The sequence below is a fragment of the Nerophis lumbriciformis genome, linkage group LG25 (assembly GCF_033978685.3).
Source record: "Nerophis lumbriciformis linkage group LG25, RoL_Nlum_v2.1, whole genome shotgun sequence".
Classification (NCBI taxonomy): domain Eukaryota; kingdom Metazoa; phylum Chordata; class Actinopteri; order Syngnathiformes; family Syngnathidae; genus Nerophis; species Nerophis lumbriciformis.
This window is the reverse complement of record NC_084572.2, coordinates 22,371,043-22,391,350: the sequence shown is the minus strand read 5'-3', so window position 1 is coordinate 22,391,350 and position 20,308 is coordinate 22,371,043. Positions and strand designations below refer to the sequence as shown.

General features: G+C 36.9%; 1 protein-coding gene across 2 annotated transcripts in view; it reads left to right on the top strand.

Moving 5' to 3' along the window:
- LOC133621678 (uncharacterized) overlaps positions 1-20,308 on the top strand; it is a 185,448-nt gene that overhangs the window by 17,394 nt on the left and 147,746 nt on the right. For both annotated transcript variants that reach the window (XR_009817688.1, XM_061983933.2), the window contains exon 2: positions 18,803-18,871. The gene's annotated coding sequence lies outside the window, so the exon portion shown is untranslated. The remainder of the gene's footprint in view (positions 1-18,802; positions 18,872-20,308) is intronic.

Here is a 20,308-nt window from a genome sequence, read left to right as displayed (position 1 = left end):
CTCTCTCGGCCCGGTCCGCCCGAGCCGTCAAAGTCGCCGCCAACTGTGACTTGCAGCTGCGCCCCCGATCACAATTATGTAATTACATTCTTTTAAGAGGCAGTCGCACGCGGCAGATAATGCCGCGATTGATGTGGCACAAAGCGGCAGATGTGGAAGCACAATGCTCTCCCAATGTGGAAGTGGCGAGGCTAATCGCCGCCACAGTGGAGCTTTGTGGCTGCAGCACTTTTCACCCTTTCTAGCGCTTATTTGAAGCTACTTGTTTTGTGGGAACTTTCACATTAGATGAAGCCTGTGAGTGATTTTTTTTTCAAGCCGATAACTTATATATATATATATATATATATATATATATATATATATATATATATATTTATATATATATATATATATATATATATATATATATATATATATATATATATATATATATATATTTATTAGGGCTGCAACTAACGATTAATTTGATAATCGATTAATCTGTCGATTATTACTTCGATTAATCGATTAATAATCGGATAAAAGAGACAAACTACATTTCTATCCTTTCCAGTATTTTATTGGAAAAAACAGCATACTGGCGCCATGTTCTTTCAACTTGCCAAATAAAACAAGGAAAATGTTACAAAAATGCACACTTCTGACACCCCTGCTATAGATAATAAAAAATTAAATCTGATAAATCTATGGATAAAAAGTAGAGCATGGCGACGCATTTGCGTTTATCACAACTCTCTCGCTCTCTTTGTCTCTCCCCTGCCCTCACGAATGCTGCTGCGCGCACAATTTGTTGTGTTTTTAACCCCTTCTTAACCCTGAACGTACATTGAAAATACACGCAACCCTAACTCAAAATGCCGGACATTTGAGGCATTTAAGAAACACCGCCCGACAGCTCCGCAAAAGAGGACATGTCCGGTGAAAAGAGGACGTATGGTCAGTCTATCGTAGCCCGTTAGCTGCTAGCATGCTAGCAGCGATCGGTTTCACGTCCGGTGAAACCGATCGCTGCTAGTCCTCTTTTGCTAGCATACTAGCAGCTAACGGGCTAGGATAGGCTGACCATACGTCCTCTTTTCACCGGACATGTCCTTTTTTGGGGGGGGGGGGGGACAGCACGGTGGCAGAGGGGTTAGTGCATCTGCCTCACAATACGAAGGTCCTGAGTAGTCTTAGGTTCAATCCCGGGCTCGGGATCTTTCTGTGTGGAGTTTGCATGTTCTCCCCGTGACTGCGTGGGTTCCCTCCGGGTACTCCGGCTTCCTCCCACTTCCAAAAACATGCACCTGGGGATAGGTTGATTGGCAACACTAAATTGGTCCTAGTGTGTGAATGTGAGTGTGAATGTTGTCTATCTATCTGTGTTGGCCCTGCGATGAGGTGGCGACTTGTCCAGGGTGTACCCCGCCTTCCGCCCGATTGTAGCTGAGATAGGCTCCAGCGCCCCCCGCGACCCCAAAAGGGAATAAGCGGTAGAAAATGGATGGATGGATGGATGTCCTTTTTTGCGGAGCTGTCAGGGCGGAGTTTCTTAAATGCCTCAAATGTCCGGCATTTTGAGTATTGTTTACACAACGTGCAGTACGCTACTTAAGATGTTCCTGTGGAAACTCGTTCGGTACACTTCCGCACCGAAACAAAACCCCCGTACCGAAACGGTTCGATACAAATACACGTATCGTTACACCCCTATTATTTGGATTATTGTTTCTCAGCTGTTTGTAAATGTTGCAGTTTATAAATAAAGGTTAAAAAAATAAATTAAAAAAAATAAAAAGCGTAGCATGGATCCAACAAATCAATGACTAAATTAATGGGCAAGTATTTTTATAATCGATTAGTTGTTGCAGCCCTTATATATATATATATATATATATATATATATATATATATATATATATATATATATATATATATACATATATATATATATATATATATATATATATATATATAAAATATATACATATATATAAATAAATGTGTATACATACTGTATAAATATATACTGTATATTTATATATATATATATATATATATATATATATATACATATAAATGTGTATATATATACATATAAATGTGTGTATATATATACACATATAAATGTATATATATACACATATAAATGTATATATATATATATATATATATATATATACATATAAATATGTATATATATACACATATAAATGTATATATATACACATATAAATGTATCTATATATATATATATATATATATATGTATATATATATATATATATATATATATATATATATATATATATATATATATATATATATATATATATATATACACACACACATATATATGTATGTACAGTCGTGGTCAAAAGTTTAAATACACTTGTAAAGAACATAATGTCATGGCTGTCTTGAGTTTCCAATAATTTCTCAAACTCTTATTTTTTTTGTGATAGAGTGATTGGAGCACATACTTGTTGGTCACAAAAAACATTCATGAAGTTTGGTTCTTTTATGAATTTATTATGGGTCTACTGAAAATGTGACCAAATCTGCTGGGTCAAAAGTATACATACAGCAATGTTAATATTTGGTTACATGTCCCTTGGCAAGTTTCACTGCAATAAGGCGCTTTTGGTGGAATTTTTGACCACCCCTTTTTGACAAAATTGGTGCAGTTCAGCTAAATTTGTTGGTTTTCAGACATGGACTTGTTTCTTTAGCATATGTTTAAGTCAGGACTTTGGGAAGGCCATTCTAAAACCTTAATTCTAGCCTGATTTAGCCATTCCTTTACCACTTTTGATGTGTGTTTGGGGTCATTGTCCTGTTGGAACACCCAACTGCGCTCAAGACCCAACCTCCGGGCTGATGATTTTAGGTTCTCCTGAAGAATATGGAGGTAATCCTCCTTTTTCATTGTCCCATTTACTCTCTGTAAAGCACCAGTTCCATTGGCAGCAAAACAAGCCCAGAGCATAATACTACCACCACCATGCTTGACGGTAGGAATGGTGTTCCTGGGATTAAAGGCCTCATTTTTTCTCCTCCAAACATATTGCTGGGAATTGTGGCCAAACAGCAACATTTTTGTTTCATCTGACATCACATGGACAAAGATAAGACATTCTGGAGGAAAGTTATGTGGTCAGATGAAACAAAAATTGAGCTGTTTGGCCACAATACCCAGCAATATGTTTAAATATATGTTCGCGGTACTAATGAATCAAATACGGTACGATACTCTGTTTGAAAAGCACCGGTTCCCAATTTTATTTTTTATTTTTCTAACGGGCATGTCATGACATTACTGGGTTAACGAGCAGAGGAGCATGTTCGGTTACGACACACTACCATCATTTGTCGAAAGAAGGTCTACAGTGAAGTGAAATCAGACATCGTAAAATGCTTCAAAAGTGGAGAAATTCCAACCACAAGGTCTGCATGCTTAGTCTATACACGGACTGTTGTGACCATCATCAAGGACAAAGGCAGTATTTTTGATTTTGTGAAATGTTCTTCTATAAAATAGATAGTGATATAACTATTGAAGTGGTGTAGTGGTCTCATTATTGAGACTTAGTCCTTCCAATGAGCTCGTCTTGCAATACCTCGTCCAGTGTGCAAGACAACCACAGACATAAACGAGATTTTTCGTTTCATGCTTGTATTTAATCATCTTATTACTGCACTTAATGTCCCTTCCATGTGTTCTGTGCAGAGAGTGAGGGACTTGGTGTTGATTTAGATTAGAAGTTCAAAATTACACAAAACTCAAATTTATATTGCCTTTATAGGAACGGAACTCGCACATTGACTGGAGATGGATTGCAATTTTGTGATTTTTTTTATTTCTTCCTTTATCGACTGAGCTGGGACTCTGGCCAAGAAGTTCGGTGTTAGTGTGATCCTAAAATAAACGACATGGACTATTTCTGTCCGACCTAAATCTTCTGTTGACTTTTATCCAATTCTAGCTCATCCGATATTAGCTGTCAAGCTAAAGGGCAGGTTTTTTTTTTTGAGGGTAGCGGCTTCTTTGATTTGATTCAGAATCAATTCTTGATTCAACATGATTATATATACAGTATTATTTGGTGTATAAATCATAATAAATTTTTTTCAAAACAGGTTACAAAATCTCCTCTTGGCTGCAGATGTACGACTTATGCGCGCAGTGTTGGCCTAAAAAAATATTTTTTTAAAGGTTTTTTTTAACACTTTATTTGGGAAAATTACAGTATGTTAATCAGTCTGATGAAAAAAATTAACATTATGGAGCAACCCCAACTCTAACCCAATCGCAGCTTCTATATATTTAGGATAGAAATTTACAAAACCCAAAACAAGTGAAGTTGGCACGTTGTGTAATTCGTAAATAAAAACAGAATACAATGATTTGCAAATCCTTTTCAACTTATATTCAATTGAATAGACTGCAAAGACAAGATATTTAATGTTTGAACTTAGAATTCAATGGCAGCAACACATTGCAAAAAAGTTGGCGCAGGGGCATTTTTACCACTGTGTTACATGGCCTTTCCTTTTAACAACACTCGGTAAACGTTTGGGAACTGAGGAGACCAATTTTTTTAACCTTTTCAGGTGGAATTATTTCCCATTCTTGCTTGATGTACAGCTTAAGTTGTTCAACAGTCCGGGGTCTCCGTTGTCGTATTTTAGGCTTCATATTGCTCCACACAGTTTCAATGGGAGACAGGTCTGGACTACAGGCAGGCCAGTCTAGTACACACACTCTTTTACTATGAAGCCACACTGTTGTAACACGTGCAGAATGTGGCTTGGCATTGTCTTGTTGAAATAAGCAGGGGCGTCCATGATAACGTTGCTTGGATGGAAAATTATGTTGCTCCAAAACCTGTATGTACCTTTCAGCATTAATGGTGCGTTCACAGATGTGTAAGTTACCCATGCCTTGGGCACTAATACACCCCCATACCATCACAGATGCTGGCTTTTGAACTTTGCGCCTATAACAGTCTGGATGGTTCTTTTCCTCTTTGTTCCAGAGGACACGACGTCCACAGTTTCCAAAAACAATTTGAAATATGGTCCTGCGACTTGTCCAGGGTGTACCCCGCCTTCCGCCCGATTGTAGCTGAGATAGGCTCCAGCGCCCCCCCGCAACCCCGAAGGGAATAAGCAATAGCAAATGGATGGATGGAATTTGAAATATGGACTCATCCGACCACAGAACACTTTTCCACTTTGCATCAGTCCATCTTAAATGAGCTCGGGCCCAGCGAAGCCAGCAGCTTTTCTGGGTGTTGTTGATAAATGGTTTTCTCTTTGCATTGTAGAGTTTTAACTTGCACTTACAGATGTAGCGACCAACTGTACTGACAGTGGTTTTCTGTAGTGTTCCTGAGCCCATGTGGTGATATCCTTTACACACTGATGTTGGTTTTTGATGCAGTACCGCCTGAGGGATCCAAGGTCACGGGCATTCAATGTTACATACAGTAACAGAGAATCAGATTCTCTGAACTTTTTAATGATATTACAGACCTTAGATGGAGAAAAAAGAATGAAGAAAACATCTGACATGTCTCTGTCGGCCAGGGGTGTCAAACGTACGGCCTGCGAACAGGTTTTATCCGGCCCGCTTGATGACTTTGCCAAGTATTAAAATGAGCTGCATTTTTTTTTAATGAAAGAAACTGCTGTTCTAAATGTGTCCACTGGATGTCACAATAGCAATTCTGTTAGGCAAGCAAACGGTTTATACCGGGGCCAAGCAAGAGGGACAGAGTAAAGGGGGACTGTGGCTCCTCCTCTTCGACCCACATGAAACTTAAAACCTGCCGTTTTATGTCTTCTTCTTCCAACACATGGTCATTTGGAACCCTTACTCCCCCATAATGTCTCTGTCAAAAACAAGAAAACTTAACCCTTTTGAATAGGGATGTCCGATAATGGCTTTTTTGCCGATATCCGATATTCCGATATTGTCCAACTCTTTATTACCGATACCGATATCAACCGATATATACAGTCGTGGAATTAACACATTATTATGCCTAATTTGGACAACCAGGTATGGTGAAGATAAGGTCCTTTTTAAAAAAAATTATAAAATAAAATAAGATAAATCAATTAAAAACATTTTCTTGAATAACAAAGAAAGTAAAACAATATAAAAACAGTTACATAGAAACTAGTAATTAATGAAAATTAGTCAAATTAACTGTTAGTACTATTAGTGGACCAGCAGCACGCACAATCATGTGTGCTTACGGACTGTATCCCTTGCAGACTGTATTGATATATATTGATATATAATGTAGCAACCAGAATATTAATAACAGAAAGAAACAACACTTTTGTGTGAATGAGTGTGAATGGGGTGGGAGGTTTTTTGGGTTGGTGCACCAATTGTAAGTGTATCTTGTGTTTTTTATGTTGATTGAATTTAAAAAACAACAACAAAAAAACGATACCGATAATAAAAAAACGATACCGATAATTTCCGATATTAAATTTTAAAGCATTTATCGGCATCTCTACTTTTGAATAGTTTTTACCTCCGTTTCTTACGGTTTGTTGAATATGCACTGGATTGACACTTGGACATGACAAAGGAGGTATTTGATACCTAGAAGAGTTTAAATGTTGTGTTTTTTGTTCAATCCCAGAAAGACTGTGACTTGCAAAGTTTAATCCTGGCTTTGTAGATACATTGAGACCAAGTCTAAGCTCATTGTGTTTTTAAAGCTACACCAATTTCCTCAGAATTTTCAACACACTCAAAGTGTTTCGTCCAGACGATTATTTGTGATTTCTACGTTTTTCAGAATGTGCTTGTTCTATTTTTGGCCAAAAGTAAAACCAAGAAAACAACCTGGAGTTGTCTTTATTTTTAAATGATCATGCCATTATTTTACCAGTCCGGCCCACTTGGTAATAGAGTTTCCTCCATGCGGCCCCTGAGCTAAAACGAGTTTGACACCCCATTGAGTCATGGCCTCGTTACCTTTTGTACATATTTGAACTTAACGTCCCCGAGTGCCACTTTAGTTTCCATATGTGTTTTATGAAGGGACTGAAATATTCAGACTATAAAAGGACTCACCAACCGTAAATAATTCAATAATGTGTACAGGGTTCATAGACCGTCACCTTCTTATGAGACAAGAGAGGGATGTGTCTATATATATATATATATATATATATATATATATATATATATATATATATATATATATATATATATATATATATATATATATATATATATATATATATGAACATAATTCTTCTGTCATCCTTTCCCAGGATCGCCGAGGTCTCACCTTACCTCTCCAGTCGCCATAGAAACGTAGCTGCCACTTCAGCTGACCACAGGATTAGTGTCAACGTTCATTCAACCGGTTTTGGACAACTTCAGCAGTTTAACAGACCTGCAGTAAATCCCGCTAAAGCCACAGATAATGCTCGGCATTACGGGTAATCTGGTGCCTGCAGCAATTAAAGTCCAGGATAAACGTTGACACGCCGCGTAAACAAAACCGCGGCGCCGCAAAGCTGAGGAAGATGCTGGATGGGACACTGTAATTGCGCGTAGGTACACAGGAACCATGCACAGAAGGACCTCTGAGATTGTAGACCTTTGAATTGTTGGGAGTCTGAAACTATTATCTCCTAAGGAAATTATGGAAACACAATTCATGACAGCAGAGGTCTGTTGAGGTACTGAGGGGGGTTGTGGCATTTTTGGTTGGTTATCAATCCATCAATCACAATGTATTTATACAGCCCTTAAATCACAAGTGTCTCAAAGGACATCTCCTGGTCTAAAACCACACCTGGGCAAGGAGAAACTCTAAAAACCCCGACTGGGGGAAAAGAAGAAACCTTTGAGAAGGAACCGCAGATGTCGGGTAGATGTAAGGATGATGGGCTGAAATGGATGTCGAGTAGGGCTGTAACTAACGATTGTTTTGATAGTCGATTAGTCAACTATTATCTAAACCAGGGGGTCCCCAAACTACGGCTGGCGGGCCGCGTCCACAATCCGGGCCGCGGGAAGTCCCAAGTTTAAAAAAATTGTGACCATTTTTTATTTATTTATTATAATTTGTTTAAATCTGTCCTTTCTGATCCATTTTCTACCGCTTGTTCTTCTTGGTGTCTTCAAGCCGCTCAGGAAAATCATATTGTCTAAAAATGCATTTTCCCATCGATAACGCAATTGACTCTTTAAGTCAATTAGTGCGCGAGAAATATATATATCCTTCCATCCATCCATTTTCTACCGCTTGTTCTTTACGCTGCCCGGAATATGCAGTATATATATATCTATATATATAGATATATATATATATATATATATATATATATATATATATATATACATAGTACATATACACAGCCCGACCCCCGGCCAAATTGTTTTTAACCCAATGCGGCCCCCGAGTCAAAAAGTTTGGGGACCCCTGATCTAAGCGATTAGCCGACTAATCAGATCATCAGTGACGTGCGGTGAGGTTGATGGCTGGTGAGGCACTGACTTCATCACAGTCAGATTTACAAACATATGAACCCTAAAGAGTATCTTATTCACCATTTGATTGGCAGCAGTTAACGGGTTATGTTTAAAAGCTCATACCAGCATTCTTCCCTGCTTGGCACTCAGCATCAAGGGTTGGAATTGGGGGTTAAATCACCAAAAATGATTTCCGGGCGCGGCGCCGCTGCTGCCCACTGCTCCCCTCACCTCCCAGGGGGTGAACAATGGATGGGTCAAATGCAGAGGACAAATTTCATTACACCTAGTGTGTGTGTGACAATCATTGGTACTTTAACTTAACTTTAACTTTACACATACAAACTGTAGCACAAAAAAAGCACATTTAACTAAAAAAAACGTTATTATGGTCTTACCTTTACTTATAAGTGCGGGAACAGTGGTGTTCGTGTTGGAGGAGTTGTGAATGAATGAAATATGAAATTTGTGCTGCAGTCTGCAGGTGTACCTAATGTTGTGTCCCTGCAGTCGTTCACGGCTCCTCCGGCGCGAGCATTGTTGTTTTTGCACTTTTTGGCTTCTTGTTAAGTGACTTTTTTTGGGTGGATTCGGGCTTGCACATGGAGGGTTTGGGTGTGGGCTTTGGTTGGTGTGGCGCTCCCATCGGGGGAGGCGGGATTACGCGAGCCTCAGCCAGTGCGTCTTCGCAGCAGTTTTATGATTGCTCAGCACAAGAAATATGTTACACACATACAGTTGTTGACAAAATACACTGTACATTATATACCTCAGCTAACTAAACTATGGAAATGTATAATATAATTAATATAGCAATATGGTCTCACTGCACAGCAGGCCAGCAGTTAGCCGAGTCCGCAATCCATGTTGAGGCACAACTGAGTGACGTGCCTCAACTGCCTGCTGATCACCGCACCGTCTCTTCTCAGTATTTGAACGGCAAATGTGAAAATTCAGCGATTTTGAATAAAAATAATCTAAAACTAGTGAAGTTAAATGGAAAATAACTTTAGTATAATCACTGAATAATATAACAATATAATTGATTTTTTTTCTTTTTACATTTTTTTTCTTTCCATGATGGCTCCAGTGACCGCACGTCACTGCAGATAATATAGCGTACACATATTTAATGGCTCTAATTTTCCCCATCGACTTCTAAATGCAGCTTGTTATTTTAGGAATGTGCTTACGAACAACAAAGATGACCAATTCATTCATAAATATGTATTTATACTGTAATTATGCTGCTCATTCAGTTGGTACAAAAATTTTAATGACTAACAAAATGTTGTCATTTTAAAGAAAGGAAAGGCAAAGTGCTAAAAAAAAACAATTAACATTGTTTAAGTATTAAAAAACAGTTAATATAGCAGCAATGAAAACAAACAACAAAATCTAATTTCCTCGAAAAGAAAAGCATTGTGTGATGTTTAAAAAGTTGCACACTGGTATATCGACTATTGATTAACTCCTGGCAGTTTTAGCATTCTAATAGACTCAATGTGTAGAATTGTATCATTGATTAATTCTTAACATGTTAGCTATTTAATAGATTGTATGTTCAATCTCAAGATACCTGTGTGTGCGTGCGTGTGTGTGTGTGTGTGTGTGTGTGTGTGTGTGTATGTGTGTGTGTGTGTTCTTGTATTTCTACCCTTCTTGAGACATCAACAAGGAAAAGTACCATCCAACAAGTTAGGACATAAATCACGTTCACAATTAGGAAAACCATTGCATCTAATAGAGAATGTCTCATTTGCACCCCTGGTGGTGAAATCTATCAAATTTAGGGTGGTCCCAAAAAGGAGGGATTTTTTTGTCGGTTTTAACATATGAAATAACAAGTGTGTGTAAAAATGTGAAGTGCTCCCCCTCTGGCCAACATATGTAATAACAAGTGTGTGTAAGAAATTTAAATGCACCCCCTTTGGCCAACATTAAAAAAACAAATAAATAAATATGTATATTGACACATACCGTAATAACTTGAAGTAAATAATGAAGATTAAAAACCAATTACAAACAAAAAATTCAACAACAAAAAAAAGAACTAACAGCTTACCTTTTTATATATTTGCATAGTATGTACCGTATATAATATTAATGTTGTAAATACAAATCTTTATGTATCTAGAAAGGGTGGTCCTAAAGAGGCAGGCATTTTTTTCAGAGGTCCCAAGAAGGTAACAAATACAAGAATGTGTGTGTGTGTGCATGTGTGTGTGTGTGTGTGTGTGTGGAGGAAAAAAATAAGATTAAAAAGCCAAAGGTCCTGTTGTGGGAATATTTCAGCTTCAATATGAGCCCATCAACATGGACGAATGAGCGAAAGTGCCGCCGAGATAATGTGATAGCACTGGACAAAAAGACCTAATTTTCCCCTCTGGCAAAACAAATGCACTTTAAGATGTGCGATATCTATTTAGGTTGGGGGTCTCAAACTCATTTTAGTTTGGGGGCCACATGGAGAAAAATCTACTCCCAAGTGGGCCAAACTGGTAAAATCATGGCATGATAACCTAAAAATAGACAACTTCAGATTGTTTTCTTTGTTTAAAAATATTCTGAAAATGTACAAATCATAATGTTGTTGTTTTTTACACTTACATGTTGCGGTTAATAGTATTCTATCTTCGTTTGTTGTTATTTATACGTTCCGAATAAATGATGTAATAATGTTCATGGGTCAAATACCGGTAGGTGGAATTGAGTCTGGCAGAGTTTTAAAATGCTCTAATTGGTGTTATTTTGTAATCTATCAAGATAAAAAAAAGTATATCAAAATCAAATTACAGGATGGTATTTATGTAGTTTACTCATTTTCCTCAACCGTAGTGCTAACACCATGTGATTAATTCTGTACATGTGTAGCATCATCTACAAAGATACAAATAATTGCTATTGCAATTATTATTAATATTATGCTAGACCCACTCGACGTCCATTGCATCCGGTTTCCCCAAGAGGGCGGGGGGCGGGGGAGGGGGTGGGGGGGGGTCACCCACATCTGCGGTCCTCTCCAAGGTTTCTCATAGTCATTCACATCGACGTCCCACTGGGTTTTGAGTTTTCCTTGCCCTTATGTGGGCTCTGAACCGAGGATGTCGATGTGGCTTGTGCAGCCCTTTGAGACACTTGTGATTTAGGCCTATATAAGTAAACATTGATTGATTGATTGATATTGCGACATCCAGTGCACACAGTTTCTTTCATTCAAAAATGTCAGCTCATTTTCATACCGGACAGAACTGGTTTGCGGGCCAGACCCTGCCCGCGGGCCGTATGTTTGACACCCCTGATTTAGATAAATTTTTTGCTAACAGAAAATAGTTAATTTTTTTGTTTATTTATTTAGGATCCACAGTAAAGAGAAATACAAGTTTGTATCATTTTAAATGATTACTTGCATTATTATATATTATGATTACATTACATTATAAGCGCTGTATAGTTTTAATCGAATATTTCTTCAGTTAAAGAGCATGATGTAGAAAAAAGCTCTAAGTCTGTCTGCATAAAGCCAAAGTAAATTATTGCATATCATTCTAATGTGTGGCACCTTTTATTTATTTTTTCATTCATTTTTTATTTATCTCCTTCATTTTTGATCAATAGACGACTAAACTTTCGCAACTAAACTCATATTTACACACCTATGCTTGAGAAGGAACAGGATGAAGAAAATCTTATATGTCCTTCCCCCTTCAACATAATAAGTAGTCTTACTTAATGGATAGCCCAGATTCATAAGCATACAAACCAAACAAATACATCCAAATATAATGAAAATAAACAAAAAAAACACAAAAAAAACAAATGCAAAACTCCATGAAGTACAAACCGAACAAAGAAAGTCATATAAGAGACAATAATTTGTTTATTGCCAGTCTAAAAGTAACGTGTCTACAGGAGAGGTTCAAACCTAGGGAGAGTCCCTATGACCTCAAGAGGTTCAGCTGTCTTTCAGAAAGCAAACATAAGACATACTTGCCAACCCTCCCGAATTTTCCGGGAGACTCCCGAAATTCAGCGCCTCTCCCGAAAACCTCCCGGGACAAATATTCTCCCGAAAATCTCCCGATTTTCAGCCGGAGCTGGAAGCCACGCCCCCTCCAGCTCCATGCGGACCTGAGAGAGGACAGCCTTTTTCATGACGGGAGGACAACAGGGTGACAAGAACTAAATCATCCAGACTAGAGATAAATTGTGTTATTATGTTTATCTTACCTAAAAATAAATATAATTAATAATTTACAAAAAAAACAACTAAATACATGTTTACTATATTTTGCTAAAAACATCAAAATTAATTGTATTTTTTCCTGACTCCTTATAACATCCAGCCATAGAATTATACATTAAAATAAACATATTTGAAATAATTGATTTTAAATTATCATAATAATTCATTTAAAATGACCATATTTAATTATTAAAATAATTGCTTGTTTATAAACAACTTTAGCATTTTATTCATTACATTTTGAAACTCTCAGAAGCCAAATTATGTTATATTCCTTAATATTTATTTATGCAAGTTTGAAGTATCAATTATCTAAACACAGTTTTGTTTGCATATTTTCAGGATGTAGATATCTATCTATCTATATATATATATATATATATACTGTATATGTATGAAATACTTGACTTGGTGAATTCTAGCTGTCAATATACTCCTCCCCTCTTAACCACGCCCTCAACCACGCCCCGCTCCACCCCTGACCACGCCCCCACCTCCCGAAATCGGAGGTCTCAAGGTTGGCAAGTATGACATAAGAACGAGCTTAAAAAGTAGATGTGTTTCTGTCAGTGGGGTTCAACTGTGGAACAGCTTGGATGATTCCTTAAAATGTTCCAGTTGCATTCACACATTTAAAAAAAACACTTTAAGACCAATGTCTTGTAAAAATATATCACTCTTGAATCAACACAGTAGTTAATACTATGATCAATGTTAATTGAAAACTAAATGTGGGATATAAATATAATGGAAGTATAATTGTTTGTATATAGTATATAATTGGTGCAAACATGTGTACAAGGATATTTCACATGCCTTTACTGTGTATATAATTGAACAGTATTTATGTTGTGTACAATGTGTATTTATAATGTGTTGTGAAAAGGAAATTTCATATTTTTTGGAAGCTCATCTTGTACTTGACTTTTTTTATAGGGTTAGGCGCAATAAGTGTTCAACTTCAGCCTAAACACTTTCGGTCTGCAACATTTGTTTTTAAATTTTTTATGTATGTACAACTGTTTGTTTATGAATGTACATCTTTTTGTTTATGTAAAATTGTTTGTTTATTTTGTTGACCATTGACCGAAGAAATAATAAACTAAACAAAAACTATTCCTTCACTCATTATTTTTGCAGTTTTGTGCTTTTTGTATAAAATATAAAATCGCAAATCGAATCGCAATCTTGGAGAAAAAAAAAATCGCGATTAGGTTTTTTTTCCTCAAAATCACAATGTACTAAATGATCCACTTTAAGAAACTGTTCAAGGTACACGGAATAGAACATTGACGCAGGTAAACTCTGCCAGTGCAGCGTTCTCTGCTTGTTGTCGATGTAGCATTCATGCTGGCGGCGCCTACCTTGAGTACGTGTTTGGCTTTAAGATGGCATTTTAATTTTGATGTGCGCCGATGATAAGAACGTTGGTCGCTTAAACACCAACAGTTTTATCCAAAGTTCTGTTTTGAAGCAAAACTGGCCGAATCTCCATGTAACAGTGCCTGTGTCTTCCGGGTTAAGCCTAAACCCAGATGTGATTAATCTTCATTTAGTTATGATAACACAATATTTGGTAACACTTTAGTATGGGGAACATATTCACCATTAATTAGTTGCTTATTAACATGCAAATTAGTAACGTATTGGCTCTTAATTAGTCATTATTGGCCTTATTATACAACCAGTAAGCCATTAACTAAGAGTCTTCCCTCAATTTTTTTTTTTTGTCCTGTCCAGCTTCTCAGGCAAATCATATATTGTATAGTGTATAAGTCGCACCGGAGAATAAGTCGCACCTGCCGAAAATGCATAATAAAGAAGTACAAAAACATATATAAATCGCACTGGAGCCCGGCCAAACTATGAAAAAAACTGCGACTTATAGTCCGAAAAATACGGTAGTTGATGTGGATGCCCATATCGGCTGTACAAATTTACTTTACAAAAGAGAAGTGTGGGATACTTCTCTTGTTGCCTTATGTGTATTTGACTTTATTAAATTAATTTATATTATTATTTGGTGCAGCCGGGCCAGAGCAGGAGGGGATAGAAAGAGAAAAAGAGGAAGACAGTGTCATAACGGGGGGGGGGGTCGCAACTTACTGCGAGGTTTGTTCTCCCAGGATGCAAATGGACTATTCTGGACAAGGCTTGCAGGTAGGAACATATTTATTTTCTCAATTAACCCTACACACAAAGACCGGAACCAAACAAAAGAAAAGTGTGCCGTTCACACGAGAAGCTTAACGAACACAAAAAACTTAACGCAGGAAACATAGAAGCTACACACTTAACATGGACTATGGCATGGAACAAATAAGACTTACTGTGGCATGAAACAGCATGAATCGAACAACTAGCATAAACTTGGAATCGGACATGAAAACGAGCAGCATGAACTATGGTATCGCATGAAACAAGCAATGACGCCAGGCCAACTGACTGGCAGAGGCGGTTTAAATAGTCTCTTGATTAGAAACAGGTGCGTGGTCTGAACACCAGAGACAGGTGAAAATAATAAGTCGCCATGGTAACTAAAACAAACAAGGGTGCACTAAAACAGGAACTATGGAGTCTAAAACTAACAGAACATAACAAAAACATGATCCGGATACGGATCATGACAGACAGAGGGGGAAATTGTGGGGTGGGAGGGGGATAAGACAGAGAGACAAAAACTACAACGGCAAACACAACAATAACAACAATAGAGCAACATTAGCGAATAGGATATGTACAAATATGATGGTAAAAGTGATAGCAAAGAAGCAGTTAGCGAAATAAATAATAATACAGAAATTACAATGCGCATTATTACACTACAAATGGAGCAATACAAATACCAATAGAAATAGCCCTATTGATAATGAATAATAACAATAATTACCTTTATTATCAAAAATACAGTTGTTCAAATGCAACAATACATATATGTAATGATAACTAGAGATACAAAAGAAAGCAGATAAATGGAGGGGAAGAAAGAGAAGCAACCTATACCTTAACCTTGTAGATTGTTATAGTAACAATAGGTTAAGCTTTGTCAGTGTGCCATGTGTTATCCAGTTTACTCTAGGGCGGGGGTCAGCAACCCGCGGCTCTAGAGCCGCATGCGGCTCTTTAGCGCCGCCCTAGTGGCTCACTGGAGCTCTTTCAGAGATGTGTGAAAAAGGAAAATGGAAAAAGAAAAATATATTTTTTGTTTTAACATATTTTCTGTAGGGGAGAACAAACATGACACAAACCTTCCTAATTGTTAGAAATCCCACTGTTTATATTAAACATGCTTCACTGATGAGAGGATTTGGAAAGCACCGTTTTGTCCTACTAATTTCAGCGATCCGAACTCATCGTAGTTTGTTTACATGTACAACTTTCTCCGATGTTGCCACAGAAAAACGTGTTTTATGCGGTGCGTGAATGCACAAAGGTGAGCTTTGTTGATTTTACAGATTTGCTGGAGTGCTTATCAGGCATATTTGGTTAATCCATGACTGCAAGCTAATCGATGCTAACATGCTATTTAGGCTAACTGTATGTACATATTGCATCATTATGCCTGATATTTGAGCATATTTAATTTCCTTCACTTATGTCCTCGGTGTATTTCATTTATATTTGCATATCTCATGACACATTGTCTGTATGTAATATTGGCTGCATTTCTCATAGTTGTTTGTGTGCCATGTTGTTCCAGACCACAGCAAACATTATCAAGCTTGCAAAGATTGTAATAAATCCATTAGAAGAAGACAGCCTGCCGTTTCCTTTAACTTGGACACACACATCTATACATTTGGCCATTCTGAGCCAGTCATTTCCAGGAATTATCTCATCCTGTGAGAAGCCTCAATTTTACTAATGATTTCCAATGTTGTAAAAATATGTTGAATAAATATGAAAATACAACATTTCTGTCAACGAAGATTTGCATCAGCCTTTGATAGTAGGCTAATACATCTAATATAGACAATTACATCATGTGTTGCCTTCATTATAACACTTGTATAAGGCTTTTAATTTGTTGCAGCTCCAGACAGATTTTTTTGTGTGTTTTTGGTCCAATATGGCTCTTTCAACATTTTGGGTTGCCAACCCCTGCCCTAGGGTAACAACGTTAATTTAAGTTTGATGAAACGTGATTATAAGCATGAGTGTATGTATGTACAGTATATGTACTTGTATATGTACAGTATGTGTATATGTATGTTAGCACAGTGAATGTATATGTACAGAATGTGTATATGTATGTTTGTACAGTGAATGTATATGTACATGTACAGTATGTGTATATGTATGTTTGTACAGTGAATGTATATGTACAGTATGTGTATATGTATGTTTGTACAGTGAATGTATATGTATGTGTATATGTATGTTTGTACAGTGAATGTATATGTATGTGTATATGTATGTTTGTACAGTGAATGTATATGTATGTGTATATGTATGTTTGTACAGTGAATGTATACGTACATGTATGTGTATATGTATGTTTGTACAGTGAATGTATATGTACATGTATGTGTATATGTATGTTTGTACAGTGAATGTATATGTACATGTATGTGTATATGTATGTTTGTACAGTGAATGTATATGTATGTTTGTACAGTGAATGTATATGTACAGTATGTGTATATGTATGTTTGTACAGTGAATGTATGTGTACATGTATGTGTATATGTATGTTTGTACAGTGAATGTATATGTATGTTTGTACAGTGAATGTATATGTATGTGTATATGTATGTTTGTACAGTGAATGTATGTGTACATGTATGTGTATATGTATGTTTGTACAGTGAATGTATATGTACAGTATGTGTATATGTATGTTTGTACAATGAATGTATATGTACATGTATGTGTATATGTATGTTTGTACAGTGAATGTATATGTATGTGTATATGTATGTTTGTACAGTGAATGTATATGTACAGTATGTGTATATGTATGTTTGTACAGTGAATGTATATGTACATGTATGTGTATATGTATGTTTGTACAGTGAATGTATATGTATGTTTGTACAGTGAATGTATATGTATGTGTATATGTATGTTTGTACAGTGAATGTATGTGTACATGTATGTGTATATGTATGTTTGTACAGTGAATGTATATGTACAGTATGTGTATATGTATGTTTGTACAATGAATGTATATGTACATGTATGTGTATATGTATGTTTGTACAGTGAATGTATATGTATGTGTATATGTATGTTTGTACAGTGAATGTATATGTACATTATGTGTATATGTATGTTTGTACAGTGAATGTATATGTACATGTATGTGTATATGTATGTTTGTACAGTGAATGTATATGTATGTTTGTACAGTGAATGTATATGTATGTGTATATGTATGTTTGTACAGTGAATGTATGTGTACATGTATGTGTATATGTATGTTTGTACAGTGAATGTATATGTACAGTATGTGTATATGTATGTTTGTACAATGAATGTATATGTACATGTATGTGTATATGTATGTTTGTACAGTGAATGTATATGTATGTGTATATGTATGTTTGTACAGTGAATGTATATGTACAGTATGTGTATATGTAAGTCTTCCCTCAATAACCTCAGAATTATTGCTTTTTAGTAACCCTAACCCTTATATGTTCCCCTAGTGTCCAAATAACTCTAAATTAAGTCTGTGTTACTTAGAATATGTTCCCCAATATTTTTCGTATTTAGGATAGCTACCAATTAGCGTGTTGTCAACTAGCAATTAGCACGCAAGTTACCATCATTAATTTCACAACTGCAGGGGGAGCTCTTGAGCAAAATCAAGTTAGCTGATGACACAAGCAAACAAGGAGCTTGTTCCACTGAACCGAAAGCATTCTTACAAAGAAGTCTTTTATGGGATGTGTCACTGCCTCATCAAAAGCCTTTGGACTTTACACTTTTCCGAGCACATCCAAACACTACGCTGCCTTAATTACCCTCGTTGTTTGGCTTCCAGGACACTCCTTCACTAGTCACGACACGCTTGTTTTTTCTTTATAACGTTAATCTTTAACATTCTTTGCACAGGGAGCGGTGGGAAAGGCAGAGTCCAAAAAAACCCAGAGAACCCGACAGTCATCTGAAAAACACTGAAAGGTCAGTTATTATTATTATTATTATTATTATTATTATTATGTGTGGCTTTCTAAAATGTGTGGCTCTTTAAACGAGCGACACATTTTTCTTCTTCGACTTTGCTTCGTGTTCTTACAAACCCCGTTTCCATATGAGTTGGGAAATTGTGTTAGATGTAAATATAAACAGAATACAATGATTTGCAAATCATTTTCAACCCATATTCAATTGAATGCACTACAAAGACAAGATATTTGATGTTCAAACTCATAAACTTTTTTTTTTTTTGCAAATAATAAATAACTTAGAATTTCATGGCTATAACACGTGCCAAAGTAGTTGGGAAAGGGCATGTTCACCACTGTGTTACATGGCCTTTCCTTTTAACAACACTCAGTAAACGTTTGGGAACTGAGGAGACACATTTTGTAAGCTTCTCAGGTGGAATTCTTTCCCATTCTTGCTTGATGTACAGCTTAAGTTATTCAACAGTCCAGGGGTCTCCGTTGTGGTATTTTAGGCTTCATAATGCGCCACACATTTTCAATGGGAGACAGGTCTGGACTACAGACAGGCCAGTCTAGTACCCGCACTCTTTTACAATGAAGCCACGTTGATGTAACACGTGGCTTGGCATTGTCTTGCTGAAATAAGCAGGAACGACCATGGTAACGTTGCTTTGATGGCAACATATGTTGCTCCAAAACCTGTATGTACCTTTCAGCATTAATGGCGCCTTCACAGATGTGTAAGTTACCCATGTCTTGGGCACTTATACACCCCCATACCATCACAGATGCTGGCTTTTCAACTTTGCGCCTATAACAATCCGGATGGTTCTTTTCCTCTTTGGTTTGGAGGACACAACGTCTACAGTTTCCAAAAACAATTTGAAATGTGGACTCGTCAGACCACAGAACACTTTTCCACTTTGTATCAGTCCATCTTAGATGAGCTCATGCCCAGTGAAGCCGACGGCGTTTCTGGGTGTTGTTGATAAACCGTTTTCGCCTTGCATAGGAGAGTTTTAACTTGCACTTACAGATGTAGCGGCCAACTGTAGTTACTGACAGTGGGTTTCTGAAGTGTTCCTGAGCCCATGTGGTGATATCCTTTACACACTGATGTCGCTTGTTGATGCAGTACAGCCTGAGGGATCGAAGGTCACGGGTTTAGCTGCTTACGTGCAGTGATTTCTCCAGATTCTCTGAACCCTTTGATGATATTACGGACCGTAGATGGTGAAATCCCTAAATTTCTTGCAATAGCTGGTTAAGAAAGTTTTTTCTTAAACTGTTCAACAATTTTCTCACGCATTTGTTGACAAAGTGGTGACCCTCGCCCCATCCTTGTTTGTGAATGACTGAGCATTTCATGGAATCTACTTTTATACCCAATCATGGCACCCACCTGTTCCCAATTTGCCTGTTCACCTGTGGGATGTTCCAAATAAGTGTT